General features: G+C 40.8%; 1 protein-coding gene across 16 annotated transcripts in view; it reads left to right on the plus strand.

Annotated features, from left to right (window-relative positions):
• The window catches only part of ZMIZ1 (zinc finger MIZ-type containing 1), a 347687-nt gene that overhangs the window by 129399 nt on the left and 202597 nt on the right, over nt 1-15691 (plus strand). The window contains exon 4 of one of the 16 annotated variants that reach the window (XM_040564318.1): nt 3616-3736. The exons of the other annotated variants lie outside the window; for them this stretch is intronic. The gene's annotated coding sequence lies outside the window, so the exon portion shown is untranslated. The remainder of the gene's footprint in view (nt 1-3615; nt 3737-15691) is intronic. 16 annotated transcript variants of the gene reach the window in all.

Genomic DNA, 15691 nt, shown 5'->3' on the forward strand with positions numbered 1-15691 from the left:
TGGAGCTGCATGAAATCAATATCTGAAATAGGCTGCTCCAGGTGCAGGTTGTCATTATACCCTATTTACCGGTCCTTATTGATCCTCTACTTCCATGTGTGTGACGCTGGGTCTTCTGAGGCCACATGCCTTGGTTGTCTGGTGGCAATAAGCCAAGCCATTCTTATAAATCCTTCCTAATGAATTATAGGGGAAAAAAAGCTATACTCTTCCTTAACTGGTTAGGTCTTTTAGGAGGATAGTCAAGACTCTTGTGCAATTTAACCCTGGTATTTCTGTGAGGTAAACTGTGTCTTCAATTAGAAAGCTATAAATCGGCATGAATGCTGAACGTATGCCATAAGCCATATTGCCACTGTATCACCTTCAAGTCATGACTGAACTTTTTTTTGTAGTGCATGGATGCAAGTGGTCTCAAGTCTAACTGTACAGAAAACTGAAGTTAAAACAAGCTTTTATAAGTGAAGGAGTTGTTCTGACAAAAATTCTGTTTTCTTTGGATGTACGATTATATTGGTTTCATTGCAAATTTTTACACTGTTCCTCTGACTTTACCAGTTTCCTCACGTGAGGAATAAAGACTGAGTAAAAGCCTGGGAAACTTGCAAGAAATGCATATCCTTGAGGTAAATGTCAGAGTGATGGCTCTTGGGACTAGATGTTATGTAAGGATTTTTTTTCATACAACATGACCAGCTAGAAAATATCTGTTTCCAGCTGCGCCTTGCTATTATACTGTTCAACTCTGATCTGCAAATTCTCTGGTGGGAGTAAAAGGGTAATTTGTTTTCTGTGCCATTACTTTTGGCTCCCTCAGCTCTGCCTGCCAGAGTGCTAGTGAAGTGGCACCAGCTCTGGCTGTAGGCCGTAACTAGCGGCGTACCCCAGGGGTTGATGCTGGCTCTACTACTGTTGAGCATCTCCGTCAGTGATCACAGTGACAGGGCACGTTCGCTGAGGGTACAGAGCTGGGAGGAGTGGCTCATACACCAGAGGCTTTGCTGTCATTCAGAGGGACCGCACAGGCTGGAGAAATTCAGCCAAGGGAAATGCCAAGTTCTGCACCTGGGGGGGAGCAGCCCCAGACAACACCAGTGTGTGGTGGGGGCCACCCAGCGGGGAAGCAGCTTGGTGGAAAAGGGCCTAGTGGACACTAAGTTGAACATGAGCCTTCCAGCCCCAGCCATTTGGTGGTTCTGTAACTCTGGCCACACTTTCAACGAGGTGGTTTCTCATGTACCTGTTCTGAGGAAAACAATTGATTTTTACCTTGTCCATGTATACTTTTTTAGTGAGCTTGGACTTGGTAATTTCAAAAATTACCACAGAATGAGATCTGAAGGAAATTGCATGGTGAGCATCATGAGGCCAATACCATTGCTGTAAGTTAATATAGGTAGTACGGCCTGGAAAAAACATGCCTGGGTGGTAAATTGTGAAGCATTTGTAGCAGTAGAATGGCTTAATGTTGCTGAGAGTCCTTTCCTGTATTTATTAAAAATAAAGATGATGGTGGGCGTAATCTCAGAGACATGTACGAGTGTTTTCAGAAGATAGTCTCTGGATTTAGAAAAAAAATAAGGTTTAATATGCTAAGGAGGAAGGGTTTATTAAATTTTTAAAAAACTTCTAGACATGTTGAGTCTCTGATAATCTCAGTAGCAGATACCTGTGGTTAGGTTGTTGAAGAAGTGTCTTCTATAGGCATCTCAATATTTTAACCATAGTTTTTCAAAAACATTGTGAGGCGTAATGCTATTGAATGAGATACCAGTCTGAAAAGCCCCACTCAATAAACTGATATATTGTTCAGGAAATTGATGATATATCAAAAGATGTTTCTTCAGATAGTAATCACTGGTATAGCTTCCCAGAATAAATGTGAAATTCGAACACAGAGAAGCCTGTGTCTGCTTATAATGGTGCTGGTTTTGTGCATAGAGTTCTGGGTTTATGTGGAGAGGGGTCTGACCCATGACAAAACCGATGAAAACTGTTTCAGCCAGCAGTACTTCTCGTGACCTTAAGCATTCCTTTGTTCGAGTGTGAGATTAATTCAATGAACATTTGATGGTGTTTTGTTTTTAATGATCAAATATACTGTATGAAAGCAGGTCTTGCAGTTAAAAGGTGAGGTATATATTTAAACTGAAGCATATTCTCCCAAACAGGAATAGAATTATGAATGTATGTCCTCTTATCAAATCTTTGTGCACAGGGCATAGAAGGCAACGTCCATGGTGGCTTTTTTATTTACTTATTGATTCATTTGGAATAGCAGAATGTTTTCTTTAATCTGTTTTTAATGGTTAATCCATAATTTGATAGTTAATCCGGAATTTTTCATCTGCCCTCAAAGCTGTGGGAATGAAGCAGTGCCCACTGGTGACAAACTGGTTATCTTGCATTCAAGTCACTCAGTAGAAGGAACGCCAAGGTACAGGACTGGGTTTTGTCGTGGTGTGATGGATTGTACCTGCATCTCTTAAAAATAAGTGTGCCTAGGTTAGTTCTGTTAAAGTTACTGTCGTAAGGGGCAGTAATCTGAGTGGAACCACAGAAGTGCTTGCAGAGACCTGTTGCGTGTGTCCCCTTGGGTGGGATCAGCTGTGGGCACTGCTTCTGAACCTGGGAGATCCACCAGGAAATGGGAAAGCTTCAGGGTGAGTGAAGTTCAGGTTCTGGAAGGTGTGCAGGTGTTGTTTGGTCAGTCGGTCTGTTGGTGTTTTACAGGCCGCTGGAGGTTACCTTTATATTCAGTGTGGTGGGTAGCGTAAGTGGGCATTGCAGGCCCGCACTGAGCCACTGCTTAGGTGACCAAACACATAAACGAGCTGAGCGGCTGCACTGACCAGCTTTTTCACAAACTGGCGTAATTCCATCTCATTCCACTTTCCTATCTAATAAAGTAAGTGATCTTTGTTCGCACATAGATGTCTTGGAGTCGTCACTTATTTATCTTCATGACTGCATGCGAGAAGGGGTTTGGTTTTCCCTGTTTTACAGGAGACAGACAGGGCATGAATTGACTTGTAGTCTGTGTCTGTGCTATCTTACAGTGCTCCGCGGAACGATTGTGTCTTAAAGCTTTTCAAAAGCTATGAGGAAGGGGGCTTGTCGTTATGTTTTGCTTTATGTTTAGAGGATTCGAGAGCAAACCGCTGCAGTCATCTGACTGCAGAGAATTTTGCCTTTGCTCGCTTTGTTTAATCTCTAAAAGTCCTTATCAAAAATCATTACTGTTTCAAAGTCTCATGAAGGTGTAAGAGTCTTGTGCCTACTGAAGGAAGCCCAAAGCAGTTAATTTGTTGTTTCTTTTCAAGGCAAGGTGCAATGTGTCTTTTGTGTAGCCAGCCTTGGCAATGCTTTCCCCTCCCCAACTTCTTTGTCCCCCTTCTTCCCTTCCCCCGCCTCCCCAATTATTTTTCCAGAGCCCTTGGCTTGCTGCTTCTGGGGCAGCAGCAGCAGCTGCTAGTGCTGTCCTGTAATTCTTCCATCCCGGTCACAGGGGACTGGAAGGGAGAAGACGGTCTGTCTCAGCAGCAGTCCACCAGCTGCTGCTACAATGCATAATGCGTAAATTTGCAAAATACAGCTTTTAGTTTTGCTTTGCAGTCAGAATGAAAAACTAGAACACACCACCACTGCCATCATTGATTGATTAATAGAAATCTACGTCCTCTGCTCCTTGGTTCAGACTTAGACCAAAAGTACTGGAAGTGGCTAAAAATAAAAGGTAAGAATCCTGACAGACTTTAAAACTGATGGAGTAATTAACAATACAGTGTTGTATATGTATGCTTGAGAATACACTGTAGGAAAAAATCTGTTGAGTAACACAAAATATTCGACTACATCAGAGTATAAATTATGCTTATGGTCCTATTACTTTCTGAAGTGTGCAGATAAGCAGGGTTTCTTTGTTCAAGTGTCAGTGAATGAGGGAGTTGTACATATTCTAGCATAAGCAATTTTCCTGAAAATATATATATTGAACTACATTTTTCGGTTTGGGGGCTTTCTTTTGAGGGATCAGAGGGAGGAGGAAGGAGAGTAGGGAGCATAGTTGCTATTCATTGTCTGCTAGCCATGAGGTTAGAGCATCAACAATGGTTTGTTCTGTGCCCAGTTGTGCACTCCGAGTAAGGAAGCAGCACACAGAAAAGGCAAGCAATCCCCAAACTACCCTTATAAACGGGTTTGTAACTTCTTTAAGTGTGTATTCAAGAATGACCAAATCTCCTTGTTAGACTATTCGAGAATCAGCCAAAACATGGCCTGAATTTGTGACAGAACTGGTATTCACTGAACAGTTTGACTCAGTGTGTAGTTCAGAAGACCTGAACTATAAAACACTATTCATCCATAAAAATAATTCATGTGGTTGTGGTGCACATTATTGGCCAAAGAAAGACTGCTGTGTGTAGAGCTGAGAGAACTAATTTTATCACAAGTCAGTTTTGCAACCAATATCCCTAGAGACCACGTTGCCTTCTTTGTTTTTCTTTAAGTGCTCTGAAGTCTTTTGTTGTAGAAGCTGTACGGGAACTGCAGTAAACGGAGGCTGGCACAGGAACTTTTCTGTGCCAAGTTGTTACAGGGAGCATGAGATGATCTGTGTCCAGGTTTCCTTGCTGGTGGAGGAGCTGGTGGCAGCTGGCTGTCTACTTTTCTCAGTTGGTTTCATTGGGATCAAGGGACTCGGAGAAGCCAGCTGCCATGTTGGCATGCCTGGTTGTGTCTGAGGGACGGTGGTGATGGTGTTGGCTGTGGGCTGCTGCCCTCCAGCAGGCACCACGGAATAAACCCAAATGCTGAGCAATCACTGATCTCGTTTTGACAATGTGTCCACATTTTAACTATTCTGCTGAACAGCTGCGAGTACGCTAGCATGTGGATTGTACATTTTGCTACTAATTAGTATACGGTGGGTCCAAACCAAAGCTTCTAATGCAAATTCGCCTGGATTTGTGTGGGAGCAGATCTGGGCCTTGCCTTTGTGGAACAAGCTAAATCAGCTAGTAATGGCATGGTGTAGTCTTGTGCCGATTCCCAAAATCACCCGTCCTCATTTTTGCATGTTTGATGTGATGCTAATGTCAACAATCTGAAGTGATAGCATAAAGAAACTCTAATCTCACGACATACTACTCCCAATAAATACATTGTACAGACATGCTGGCAGAAATAAACTCAATCTAGATCTGTCTTTGGGACTCCAAAGAAAAAATACAATTAAAATAGTTTAAAGAATCAACAAAGCATACCGTGTGCATGTGTGTGCAGCTATTATCTAAAATTTGTTGGATTTTTTTTAGTCTATGAAAACTACAGCCCCAAGTGTACACTGTGCCTTCCAGCTCCAGGGCAAATACAGTAAGAAGAGATTTATTATATGGTGACCCATTATACAGGCACCTGGGAGGTAAGAGAAAGGAAGAGGAGTGTTTTGCCCTGAAGTCCTTCCAGATTTTTTTTTTAAATAAACATGGTATGCTCAACTATTTATATAAAAGTGGTGTTCAGTGGTCTCACTTAATTGAGGAGGGAAGTCAAATCCAGTGAAGTGCAGACGGCTTGTGTAGTTCAAGTGCAGTGTTTTGGTTATACTGCCCACACATTTGCAGAGAGAGAAGATAGAAATGAAAACAAGTAAGAGAGACGGTGTTCACAAATATTCACAGCAGAATACTTGGAAACACTGCTTTAGCTAGAGTTCATAATATTGCATATTACTAGTTTTTCAAAGTACCAAAAAGTAACTATTAGAAACAATCTGAGCTTTAGACCTTAAAGGAAGACCACTAGGGTACGTTTTGAAACTTCAGTGGTAGCAAAACAGATAGGAGCTAGCTAACGTCCTTCTGACCATGTGGCAGCAGGGGCCTCTAAGACTTGCAATGAGGATGCTAGGAAGGCAAGCTCCCTTTTTCCAATATGTGTTTTCATTTGTCTTCCTCTTGTAATAAAGGCATCTACCTTCTGTCAGTATTTCCTGGGCTATGCAGTGAATTCTTTTGAAGATTATTAAATTGGCATTTTCTTGACTTTTCCTTCCTTTCAAAATTAATATCTTTAACATTTGACCAGTCAAACTCCCAGGCACAGCTTCTTCCATGCAGCAGTAGTTATCTCAGCACTGCAAACAAGACCCTTGCTAGATGCTGATTCTTACAGCACAAGCTGTTTTCCATCTATTCTGCAAGGAATGATTTTTAATGAAAAGAACAGCATTAAATTCTCAATGACAACCAACCTTTACTCATTTCTTCCCCTGTGGGAATTTGATCAATCTCTGCAGCTTCCTGCTTAGACACCGTACACAGGGGATACCACTTTGGGGGCATAGCTAACCCATGAATAATTGAAGGAGTGGTTTTTGAGGGAATACTTTGAACATTTCCAGCAGCTACAGCCTGACTATGCATCTCCCATGTAACTCTCTCTACATCAAAGTTAGAAGGTGGCTTTTACTGTTGTATCATTTCTGTAAAACTTAGGCTGTGCAGTAAGCCCATAGTCTAATCTGTTGATCCATTCTGGTGCTTAGAACAAAATATTTTAAGGCAAGAATGATAGAGAAAGGGATAATAGGAAATAGTTTCAGAAGAGGGAACTAAAAGCACATTGCAACCCTCCTGAAAGAATATGATAACTAGACAATGGGAAACTTACTGCTTAATTCCACAGCTGAAAAAGGCCTTGATAATCAGACCTTATAAAAATACTTATTTCCCAAGATCTTGCCCTTAAAGGGAGGGAGGGAGAAAGAGGCAGAACAAAACATAAGTTCCAAGCTTGCTAAACATGTCACTTGGGATAACATCACTTCTGTTTGTCCTGAGTAAACACAATGCCAGATCAAGAGCCAGAGGATAATCTTTCACTCTAAATTGTTTTCCTGTAATATCTGAGGCTGCGCAGTATAAAATCAGGAGTGGAGAAGCCATCCTCAGTCTTTTGCTTTGCCTGCTGATACAAGCATGATTTTATTATACAAACATTTGCTACATTAATTGTGATTATTCCTAATCCTCCATTTTGCTTAATGGCAAAACATTTCACTGGAGGAAAGAAAAGAATTAGATTAAAGTAAAGACTTTTAGGCAGTAAAGGCTACTAATTGAAACTGGAAGGGATTCTCCCATGATGTAAATTCAAAATTACAAAAATTACTGCTAAGATAACTGGAGAAGTCATACCTCAAAATCTTTAGACAGGCACGTTACGTTTTTGTGTGGTCTAATGCAGTATATTTTTTTCTGCTCTGTAAACTTAGCCTACTTTAGTAAACATTCACACCTATAGTTAGACATATGTATGTTTGTACAATGTGCATTATTTTTTTTGTCTTCTGAAGGAATGTAGGGGTTTGGGTTGTGCGTGTGTACCCACAGGAACCTCTAAAAGCAAGTAAATCACAGAAGTGGATGCTGGAACTTTTTTGTGTTATTTAGTGCCTGTCTTCTCCTGCAACAACCCTGCTTTGAAGTTGTGGACTAAAATGTTTTTTTTTGGTGTTTTTTTTTTTGGTTTTTTGTCTGTGTGAAGTTTGAGGGGGCTTTGTTTCATTATTTTTATTCCTCCACTGGCTGCGGTATACAGCAGCGTGGAGGCCTTATTTTTTCTTCTTTGGAGGTTGGTAGTGCTTTCACCAAAGCAAAACTGCAGCATGTGGAGGTTTACGTAACCCCCCTTCCTCCCCAGCCCAGACGGGAAGTGCCAGCAGCGGGCTGCTTCTGGCTTTCCCTTCCCGTACCACAAAACCTGACCGGCAGGCGCAGAGCTGGGTGCTGAGCGTGTAAAAGCGTCCACGTGGACACTTCGCCGAGAAAGTCAGCGACGTTCAGTGCTCTAGCTGGGTCTGTTGAGTGGTAGGACAGTACTTCATAGTGACTTTTGAGGTTGTATTGTGTTTATTAAAGCTTTTGAAAGAAAATATTAGACCAAAAGACAAAAATGCTGAAATACTCGACAGTAATTTCTGTTGTTTCAAGGAATTTAAGCCTACGTAGTTGTGGGTCTTTGGTTATTTTCAGTGTCTTGTTTTAACACGATTTTAGATTCATAGTGTGGCATGTAGGTTACATCTGTCATTAAGGAACCCCAGTGAAACAGAAATTCACATGGTTGAAATGTCTGTTTCTGAAATCAGCTAATTTCTGTACACTTTCTGTTCCGAGCCTCCCTCTGTTCCCCCACCCCCAGGTCCATTAGGCATGAGTTTGATTAGCTCAGTGACTCTTCTCGGGCCTCCTTTTCCTGTTACCCCCAGATAAATTTATATGACTTCAAGAGTGAACTCCAGGCATAACCTTAAATCCTGCTGGGGACAGGAGCTGCATTTGCTGAAGCTCAGTGCTGGTGAATAGTACCCTACTGTGCTCTATATGGGAAAGTGTGTGGGTGGCAATTTACATGGTAAACAAAGGCAGGCAGGGAAGGCAGATAGTTAAGCTTATGTTTCTTAATGCTTTCGATCTCTTTAAAATGTTGCTGTTGAGAATTAGCAGCAAGAAATATCACAAAAGGAAGATTGGTGTAGATTTTGCTATTTTAAGTACCAATCTTTAATTAAAAGGAATTTTAATGCATGTTTATTGTGAAATTCAATTTATGATTTGAAATTAAATTTAGGAGTATCAATTGTGCTGATCTCTTGGTAGTAGCAAATAAAGACTGTACCTGCATCTGTTCCCTTTAAAGATAAATGGGAACCTTTTATTTCGTCAGCAAAAAGGGCTCACAGTCTAACAGTGGACGTGAGATCATCCCCCTCCTGCTGCCTTAAATAGGTTCTTTGCTTGTTTGTCATCAAAGGTGTAGGGAGGGAACATGAATTAGATGGCAAGGGACTAGAAAGAGTGTCAGGAAGTATTGACATTCTTATTTGTGCCGTGTATCTACTATGTGACCTTGGACAAGTCTCTTCACCTATGCCATATCCTGTTATTAGATTATAAATCTCTGCTGGGAGAATGCATGTCGCAGTTTGCTTTTGTATCTGGCAAGGGGTCTGTAGATATCAGTGTAAAACAAATAATATAAGTAAGGGCAGCATTTTTTTCTGGAACACTAGCCTTTGCCGGAGACAGTGGTTTCTGCTTCAGCCCAACTCTTCTGCTCTAATACCCAATTTAGCTGCAAAAAAGGCTGCAGCTTCACTCTGCTGCCTTCCTAGCCCAATTTTTAGCAGGAAAAAAAAATCTATAAAATTTTTCAAGATAAATGTTCTGAGTGACTGTGTAGCCTTTGAAAAGTGTTACAAATACATTGCAAAAAAAAAAAAAAAATAAGATGTGATTTTTTTCTTAAAGTAGAAATTTTCCTGTGGCATTGGTGTACGAGTTGTGTGTTTAAGCTGAGGTTACCACGTATGCTTCCCAGGGGGAAGGCTTGTCATCCAGAAGCAGCCCGGCCATGTGGTTACCGATCCCCACACACATCCTAACGAGTACAGCTCATGGCACTTCGGGGAAGTAACTGGTTTATTCCGTGTGATGAACCTCTTGTTCCAGTTCACCTCTCGTTTTGAACTGCTGCCCTCCGTGCCTGTGCTGACGCTGGAAAGGAGCCTCGCCTGGGAGACGCTCCCTTCCAGCTTGCTGACTCGCATCCAGGCTGCTTGCGTGCGCTGCCATGCGGAGAAGCTGCTGCTCTGTGCGGAGGGAGAGCTCCTTGTGCAGTGCTCCGCGTCACGAGGGTTTTGTCAGCACAGCTGGCCACAGACTGCTTCCGTCCCTGGACTGAGTACGGTTTGCAGTGTGGCTGATTTGTGGGCATTCAGCGCGCTGTCTTCTGCAGGATTTGCCAGGAGACGTTTCATGGATTTGCATGTCACTGCGAGGAAGAACTTGCTTGCTTGTTGCAACTCTATCAGCTTTTCTCTGGAAAAGCTTACAGATCTGGAGGAGCAATTTTTTAAAAAAAAGAAAACACCTTTGAGGCATTTAGGAAATGGGAATTAGATTTTTCAAGATTTTTGCTTCTAACGCGCTAACAAAAAATGGAGAAAAGTGAGATTTCCACGCAACAGTCACTTTAATTCTAGGATTTGAGTCTTTAATTTCAAAATAACATTTTAATTCAAAATAACATAAGAAAGATTACTTTTTAATGGCTTCATAATGTCAGAAAGGATAAATGTGTCAGTCTAATCTATGTGCCTGCATAGAGCCAGGAGTCTCCTTTGCAATAATATTTCTATCACGCTGTTTAATTGGTTGAAGCTTTTAAAAGATGTCATGTGATGCAGTAATTTAAAAAGTAAAAAATTAAGATAGCAGAGACATGACATGGATACAATGTAATGTTCACGTGGTTCAAATTGCTTTGAGTAATATTCATATGCTGTCCCTATTTGTTCCTTGGGCATGACTTCGCTAATAGCAGTGAGGGTATTGACAAAGGCCTTTCCTGATAATTACATCCTAAATATAATTAAATATGAAGGTGGTGCTAGCAAGATGCTAATTGGCTTACTAATAAACTTCAGATTTCTCACTTTCTGAGAACCATGAAATTAGAGCACTTGATGTAACAGTTCTCCAAAAGTGGAGACCGCTGCTCAGAGAGCCTGAGTGAGCCAGCGGGCTGTCCTGCGGTGTCGTAGCGGGGTCAGGGCTTCGTGCGTAAGGCACTGGCAAAATGCTGGCTCCGTATCCATGGGTTCTCAATTAATCCCACCGTGTAGAAGAGGTGTAATACCATTCACTGTTGTTTCTTGTCCTTTCTGATTGTAGGCATAGACATTTTGTTTTATACACTTGTAAGGTTGGTTGTTGGCTTAGAGCACTGCTGCAATACAGGCAGTTTTAATGGTGTTTGCCATCGTGTGATAAAACCATTTGGGATTATCTGTGTAAATAGGGGATATTTCAACTCCAACCATTTTCACCTGTTATTAGTTCAGCTGTTGGAAAGGCAGCAGATGTCACTTAGACAGCCCGCTTTATTCTTCCAAAAGCCAAAGCTCTCCTGGAAGAAGTATGTGTAATTTTCAGAACCAGTCTGGAACGGCAGCAGTACAAGACCAGCAAGACAAAAGGAAATGGAGGTTTCAGCAAGTGCTTCTGTAAAAGTTGGAATGCAGCTGGTCCCCAGAAAGGCAGGCTGCTGTTCCAGGACATAGTGTGCGTGTTGGGTAAGTGTGGCTACCGGCAGGGGCTCACGAGGAAGCCTCACTTCTCTCAGGACGTCTGAGCTGGTTTCACCTCAGGCTGTCCAGTCCCTTTCTCGGAAGCTGTCTCCTCTGCTGCAGCAGGGCTGGCAGAGATGCTCACAAACAGCAGCTGCTGGCCTGCTCTGAATGACAGTCTGGTGTATTCAGGAAAACCAAAAAGCAGTGCTACTGACATAGTAATCTTTATAGTGGCGGTCTACCTATGACACATGACGCGCAAAGCCTTGAGCTGAGGCTGCTACACAAGGATGACCATGCACTGAAGGCTTTCGGTAGGAGCACGTTCTAGCAAAGGCTAGAAATCATTTCAGTCTACCATGAAGTAGTTGTAGGCAGTTTAGAAAAAAATACTGCAAGTAATTGGCAGGAAAAGCCTCTACTTCTTTTTTTTAAACAACCTATTTTTGCTGAAATTTCTCTCTATGAAATAAAGTTTTTGAGTTATTGCTGGTTTTGTTACAAGGCAAGTTGAAGTTTAGCTCATCCCCTAATTTATCAAACACAAGGGATCTACAGTTGAGTCCAGGTATAGGAACATACATCTGCTGAAACTTGTTGTGATACAGTGAAATTTTTTGGCCCTGGTGAAGCATTATATCAAACATGATTTTAAACCTATTTGTTGCATCACTTATAGTTTTTGAAACCTTTGACTTTATGCTGTAACTACTCTCAAGAGCTGATTTTTATCAAGGTTTCATTATATAAATCTTTTTCAGTCTTGGGAAGATAATGCATCCTTGTGCAAAACTGCCTTCTCGCTGAAATCAATGAATAGCGAGACCCAATTGCTCACAGGGCAGTGCTATTGTTGCAAGGTTATCAGGAGGTGAAAGGTACAAATCAGCTATTGGCTCCAATAACTCCTATGAGGGAAATGTGGGGAAAAAAGATATCTCTTTTTGTAAATGAGATAACATAGTGGATGACTAAGGAAGGATTCTGACCTTTGCTGTAAGAGGTGCAAGTGCAACGAGATTTTGAGACTTTAGGAAGAGGAGGCTTAGATGCTCCCATTTGGGTTGTAATGGGAGGAGAACTTCTGCAAGGAGCATTCATAATGCTTGTCATGGGTTACAGCTGTGTATCATGCTTTAAAAAGCAAACCTTTTTCCCATGCCTCTGAACTGCTGAGCTTGTTTGGAAGAAAGAAATACCACAGAAAAGACTATTCTTGAAATATTTGTGACCATTTGGGAACCGGGAAGAATTGAAACTCTCCTAAGATATCTAGACCAAAGAGATACTGGTAAGTATGTCTGCTTCTGGAAGCCAGCCCGAACCTCCAGGAGTTTGGAGGTTTGTATGGTGCTAGTGGTAATTGATGACGCCTGAAAAAACAGTTTCATGTATCGGGTTTTGAACAAGGAAAACTTGTTGTGCAATATAGATTGTAATGTATTTTAAAATATTTAGAGAGCTAAAGAATTATTTTGGTTTCTTCCCCCTTCTGTTTCTGTTCCCAATAAATCTGAAACACTGGTGTTATGGAAATGATTTAAGAGGAGACCAGTAGACACTCTTAAACGTGAAAGGTAGACATGTTAAGATTCTGAACAGCATTCTGCTCTCTCTCTGTGTTTGAAGAAGCATCTCTTTAACATTAAACACTATTAGCACATCAACATTGTAAAAGGTGATGGTAGCATGTCTAAAATATTCTGTATATTTTTAAGTATCTTGTATATGTTGTCATCCTGTGTTTATAACACAACGCGTAGTAAATTCAAAACCTTGAAAATTCCTTATTTGTGTAGTTGGGAAACTTACGAGAAAAAGGATTTTTCAGGCAGTCTACCGAGTTCCCATCTCAGATGAACTGGAAATCCAAAGTCTTTCCCATTTCCTATGAACAAAAAAGTTTTAGAAAAAAATCCTTTGAAATTGGTGTCTCTTAAACGAAGCAGTATGCTGTCCACCCTCTAGCTTCTCAATAGCTTTGTCTATAACGCAGCTCTATAACAAAAATATTAGTATACCTGCATTGTTGCTTGAGCTATTGAGCTGCAGTGGTAGTGCACTCCTGACCAAGACCCTGGCTTATTTTAGCCACTGTCAGAAGACCAAGACTTGACACTCCCAATTATTGAGCCTGTGAAACTTGCAGTATCCAAGGCAGGGAAAGTTGATATTTCAGAATATTTCAGATTCAGACACTGTTTTCTGAGGGAACTTTATTTCATCAGGAAAGCCTGTTCAAATCAGTAATCCTGGGTCTTTATCCAGCAACGAGCTGCATGCAAGTAGAAACCTGCTTGCGTGGAATTGTCTTGAAGGTTCAGTGCCTCTGCGCTACTGAAAAGTACCTTCAGAAGCTTAGAGCTAAAGCTACTTGCTTTAGGTTCCCTTTTAGACTTTGTTGTTGTTTTTTAACCATTTTGGAAATGCCACCTTGCTGTGAAAGGGCTTCCCATGCAGAGGTCTTACAGATCCCAGCAGGCAGGAGGGAAACAGGAGCTCCCAAGGAAGTCATCCCTTACCACACCTTTCCTCTGCTGGGTTTTAAAGGCTGTTTGGCAAGCTTGTTTGCTTTGGCAAAACTTGTAATTGATGAGCAATTTTTAAGAAAAGTTTTACTAATAACTTACCAAAATTAGCGTTCTAACTGTTATGCTGTTTTACAGCTTAATTTATTGATTAATGTTTAAGCACAAACAATTGAGATGCAGTATATTTTGGCAAACTAGCTAGTCCTCGTCTGCATTTGAAAACAATCAAACAAAACTCTAAAGCCCAAGAAGAGCTGTTGTATCTTCATTTTTGTTCTATTAACATTACTCTGGTTTTAAGGCAGAGGAAAAAATGCAGTTTTGGAAAATGCTGTCATCTAATGCTCAGTGATAGTGTCTGCAAGTTGTCGTCCCTTGAGCATTACCTACCGTTATGAAAAGGGAAACATGCTCTTATTTTTATCATACCAAAGAAATCAGTACACTCTGTTTTTATTTTTAAAAATATATATATATACATTTAAATAGTAGTGCCTAAAAGTGTAGGGATTAAAAGTGCTAGTAAAAGTTTTGAGATTTTTGAGCTATAAAAATATTTACTCATGTATAAATGCTAAGACTAGATTTTAGAAAAACACATGAACACGTTTAACTTCAGTCTTCATCTTATTTTGCAGGGTATTTAGTGCAAACTTACCTGTACATGTTAGTGCAGTCCTGACTCAGAGCTGTGTCAATCAAACAGCTTAAATAGATAAATAAATTCATAGTTCCATAGAGATTAAGTGAGCTCCAGCAAATCCAAGCTTTGGAAACTTGTAAGTCCAAGGATCTTGGCAGAACTCTCTCTTATGTCAAAGCTAAAAGTAGGTATTTTTGTGGTTGACTGGCCTATTCTGAAAGGGCAGAAGAGAAGGAATGCAAGTGAATCTGCAAAATGCTGGACCTGTTGGTAACTGGGTAAAACCACCAGATTTTGTTCACTACACACACGCAAAGGAGGGAGAACTGCTGTTTTCATCTTCTCCTTTCCTGAAGTTGCTTCTAGACCAGCAAGCAAAGTGGATAGCATCTATAAGAAAGGCTGTATCCATGTTTGCAAAGAGTATGCTTTACCGATCAGGCAGAGTTTATGAACAGGATTACTTAGCAGATCCACTGAATGGGGAATGGATGAGAAATAGTCTTGAGTAGGATAGAAGAATTTTCACAATGGCAAAGGAAATCTTTTACAGCTCGGTGAAGGACTTTACCAGGCCAAATTCCAAAGAGAGAATGCTTCTTAAATGCTCAGCTACATGTTAACTACTTAGATAGTTTTAAGAAGAATACTGTCTTTAAAATATGTTTTAAAACAAACAAACACAAAAAAAACCAGGTACTTTTCAGCAATAACTAAAGGCAATAGGCCAAGACCAGGAGATGTAGGTTCAGTTTTGGCTCTGTCACTCTCTTGTATGGCTTTGGGGAAATCACTGGCTCTTTCTGGGACTTAGTCTTTGTCCTCCAGACAGAGGTAGAACCATTTCTGTCCTGCTACTGACAATCTTGAAAATGAAGCTTGTAAAGTTTTCAGCAGTAGATGCACTTAGATTTTTTTTAAATGTGCCTGACCGTTATTCAAAAGTAGTCTTCTAATATTGCTGCAATAAAAGTAAGATTATGTTATGTTTTCTTTTTGCATACCAAGCCACGTTATAGATGCATTTGACAAATCAGAAATCTGAAACTTGTTCCCCTGATCCCCACTATCTCATTCTTGTTGGTAATTATGCTGTTTGGTCCCAGCAGAAGAGAAGCTTGTGTTATTGCAAGTCCCTCTGGTTGGTGCTGCACACCTTTTCTCTTCTGACAGAGTATATTTCCTAACAGTTGGTACATTTTCAATCAAAAGGTTTGTTGCAGTCTCCTTAAAATGAAAACAGAAACATGCGGTATTCAAGTTGGAAAAGGAAACAAACAAACAAAAAAAACCACCTGCAACTTGTGTGGTACTGTTCTGTGCTTTTTAATCACGTTGGGCAGCATCCCAGGGGTGCCACTTTACCACTGCAGCCAG

This window comes from Cygnus olor, chromosome 7 (genome assembly GCF_009769625.2).
Source record: "Cygnus olor isolate bCygOlo1 chromosome 7, bCygOlo1.pri.v2, whole genome shotgun sequence".
Lineage (NCBI taxonomy): Eukaryota > Metazoa > Chordata > Aves > Anseriformes > Anatidae > Cygnus > Cygnus olor.